Genomic DNA, 4,284 nt, shown 5'->3' with positions numbered 1-4,284 from the left:
CAATATTCTAAATTTAGTCAAATTTTAAAATCACCCACACTAGAGGTAACAACAATAAGTGATATGATGGGAAACCTAGCGATAGTCGATTCCAGAGAAGACGAAGAGGCAGAGGTAGAGGCACGGGAAGAGGAGGAGATGCATGTGCTATCAGTGCTGGAACAAAGCTCGCCACCCCTTGCGTTAGAAGTGATAGATCAAAATGGGGATGAAGATCACGGTTATGAGGAAGAAGAAGAGATGAAGGCAGGTCCTTCTGGGCTGTGTATGGCGAAGGAGGTACATGAGGGAGCGATGCAGTACTCATCTGGCCACGACGTCGATTACGATGAAGATGACGATGGGGAAGAAGATGAGCAAGAGCGTCTGGGTCAGCCTTTTGTTAGCGAGTCGCGTGGCTACATCGCAGTGGTGGACGTTGGTGAAGATGATCCGAACGAGGAAATGCGTCCTGCCAATCGAATCCTATTTGACGATCAGTTTAACGACGAGTTCGTGGTGATCGAAAACAGTCCCAAGAGTCAGCTGATTCATTCGCTTGACGAAGAGGACATTATCGTGTTGCGTGATGGGGAAGATGCTGACCCCGACCTGGAGTACGCAGAGCGCCCACCGTCTCGTCCCTCGAGCGGTGGTTACCTTGAGAAGAAGAAGAAGCTTGTGAAGATGAGTTCGGTGGAGTGTTTCGAGCGGAAGAGCTTATCACCACAGCGCAAGCAATGCGGCTCCTCGTCCCCCATCTTCCGGGCGAAGAGCATGGACGAAAGCAGTGCCGTGCTGGGCAGCTCGTCTTCATCGGGTGCAACGGCGGGAACTTCGAACCACATCGTTTCGATACTGAAGCGCAAAACCGTTGAATCGACGGCGGCCAGCTCGGCGTCGAGTAACGCGTCCCCGGTGACGTTTTCACCCAGCGTCGTCGATACGCCAATCCGCTCGAACCGGAAGCAGGGCATACTGAAGAAACGTTGCTCGCTGGACGAGAGCCGCTACAGTCGCAGCCATTCGCCGGACGATCGATCGATTCTGGTGCGGCACACGAGACGCAACAGCTTCGAGGACGGGGCCAGTTCGTCCGCCAGCGTTCAGCAGCAAGCTCACGGTATACTGAAGCAGAAAAGCTACGAGTCTCGGGAGGACGTTTCCGGTGGGATGGCGACCGGAGGTACGAGCAGAAACTCCATGGCGAGCGGATGCTCTAGTGGGGGTGGTGGCGGTGTTAGCAGTGCAGCTAGTAGCAACGTGTCACACGGCATTCTGAAGAAGAAAAACGATAGCTCTTCGACGTCGACGCCCAGCGAGCAGCCGAAGCATGTTTCCATCTCGCAAGCGGTTATCCTGGCGGCGGCCGAAATCTGCCACGATATGCTGCTGGTTGACGAGGACGGTGACAGTGGTGGTGGTGCGTACGACATTAAGCCGATCCTTAAGACTGACCACCAGGCACCGATGGCACCGAAGCCAATTCTGAAGAAGAAGTACTCATCCGAGAACGAAGAGATACGACCGATTCTGAAGAGCTCACGGAAGAGTTCGCGGGAGGAAAATTCCGATTCAGAGGAAATGAAACGATCGATTCTCAAAATCGATTCACCCGCCAAGCGACGCTGCTTCGTGGATCAATCGACCGGTTGCGGTGACATAATGCTAGGTAGCACTGGTTCCTCCGATGTTTCGCCACCGAGCGCACTATCGTTGCACAGCCGTTCGCTCGATCACCCGGATCCGGTCGCGGTGGCACCGATCGTACCGCAGGTAACCAACATTGAAAAGCCGATCATTTCCGTCGCGGAGCGAATTCGCAATATGGAAAAGTTCCTCTCTGGTAGCGGAGGCCAGTCGGCGGCCAGTTCTTCGGCCGGTGGAGCACCACCGAAGCAGCAAAGCCCATCCACATCCGCCCTCAGCCGCAGGGAATCGTTCCGCTACAAAAACCAGCCGGTTAATTCAACGGAGATCAACAGGTAGGTTAAAACAAGTGGTTAATGTGGTAAGCTAATGCAAAATTCCAATAGATGGCGCTGCAACTTTACCCCAGACACACTTAGCTGAGACACTCGATGGGGGAGCGCTGGCGAATAGAATATAACAGAAAAACTGTTCGAATTCACGTTTTTTATAATTTTAATTGATATTATGTTTATGTTACATTCAGCGGTATGCAACAAGTGGTATTTTAAAGGGATTTTCTTTTAAGTTATAAAAATGATTGCACAAACAAGCTGTCTATGGTAAACGAGAAACAAGCAAAAGAGGTTAAATGGCTTGGCCGTCCGCTACAGTTGAGCGGTAGCGCCGGATAGAATATCGTCCCATGACCGCTGGGGCTCACCACCTTGACGACGTGTGTTCGATTCCCAATCGAGACCCGGACACCCTGCCCCTGCCCTGTGCGAAAGAGGACTGACTCTCCACGAGCACAAAGAAAAAAAGTTTAATAAGCTCTTAACGGACAGGCATGACCAAGAAGACATTTAAATGCTTACCATTACCCTTCCCGATTGAAGCTATCACTAATAATTCCGCTCAATTTTAAAATATGGGCGTTATGGATCGTTTTTTCCCCTTTCCTTCGTAACTCATCTGTTTATGCTAAAATTATCCAAAACCTTTGATCCATACTGCCACTACTCGCCCACGGGAAGTGGTTTGGTTTATGCTGTTGAGCTACTACAGACCCTCCGTTTGTAACGTGATCGAGGGCGCTTCCGTTTGCTTATCCAGAGCAACCAGGAAGGTTGCCGTTTGGTTACACTAACCTCCGGCGAAACCGCGGTGCCGAGGGTGCGTATTCTATTTCTGGCGCTGCTCTCAAAACTGGCGCTCGATGCAACGATATTTTGGGATCAGCCGTTCCTGTGTTGTGGATGCCGTTGTTGATGCCGTGTTTTGATTCGCTCCACGTCTCCCTGTGTTTTGGTCGACGCTGCCGCCGGTTGCAGGCTGACGTTTTGCAGTGGAGATTCCGTTCCGACTGCAAGCGATATCATCGCTTCCAATATCTTGGTTGGAGAATTTCCACCCACTGCTTGGGGAAGGCATATACAAATGATCTTTTCGAAGCGCGCACGATCGTGCCGTTTTGGTTATTATATTTTTGGAACGCCCTCAGGTTTTGGTTGTTATATGCCAGTGTATTTATTCTCCCCTCCGACATGGATGGTATGCGTTGAAAAATATATATTTTTGTTCTGGAATTGAAACCCCAAGCCGTTTTGTGATAGGAAATATTTCAAAAGCCCATCGTAACGAAACAGGCTCCTGAATGCTTTGCGCAATATAACTGATAGCGGGAGGATGTGGACAAATCGGGTTTTGATGTTCGATCCTCACGCCGCAAAATTTGGACTTTGTTGGCGATCTTTCAGGTGCGCTATGCCAAAAAATGTCCGCTTTCCGTTGGCTAGCGGTCTTTCTTTATTCTCTCACTCTCTTTCGAAGCAACAGTTTTTTATTTTCCTTTTTCTTTGTGGACCTTTTGCAATTGCAAGATGCACATCATACGGTGCGATTTGTCTGCGTTTTGGCGGTGTTGCAGTTACAACTGGGCCGTCGTGCGTGTCACGTTCGTCCCACTTAACAGAGGGCCAGAGAGTGTCGTGGCGCTTTTGTCTTTTATCTCAGCGATAGTGTGATAGTGCTCCAGCAGCTCGATTAGTTAGTTCACCGGAGTTCGAGTGGATTCCGTGCACGTGCGCGTTGTATACCTCGCGTGTGGTTTCTTCCTTTAAAGAAGATGGAGCAGGATTACGCCATGCCGCTCATCGCCGGTGCCATCGATGCCGTTGAGTACGTGCTTTTTACTGTTGTGCTGGTTTCTAGAATGACCATGATCGGCTCCCTGAGGAATCGTTCGATGTGCAACAAATTAACCGTTTCCCCTCGCGCGCCTCTATCGCTTACATCGGTTCGTGTAGCAAGTGACGACGTTCGACACGAGAACGTTGGTGCAAGTTGCGCCCCTGATTTTGGCCTACCCTTCTCAACGGAAGGCCACGGTTCCGATGCGGGTCGCAATCGGTTGTGTATGACGTACGTGGATGATCATCTTGGTCGGGAGGAAAAATCCATTTGTTTTTTGGTCGTGTTGAGGATCGCAGCATCTTGCAGGAAGTGTATCGGTGTGTGTGTGTGTATGTTATTGTGCTTAGATACGCTTAGGACACACACTCGGCCGTGTGTGAAAATTGCGTGAAAATAGATTTTTCTCGCAACTGTCACGCAATGTGTTTTTCCCCGATGCGTTACCAGCACCTTACTAATAGCCACTGTAGCTTTCTCTCT

The sequence above is a fragment of the Anopheles ziemanni genome, chromosome 2 (assembly GCF_943734765.1).
Source record: "Anopheles ziemanni chromosome 2, idAnoZiCoDA_A2_x.2, whole genome shotgun sequence".
Taxonomy (NCBI): Eukaryota; Metazoa; Arthropoda; class Insecta; order Diptera; family Culicidae; genus Anopheles; species Anopheles ziemanni.
Note: the sequence above shows the minus strand (reverse complement) of the source record.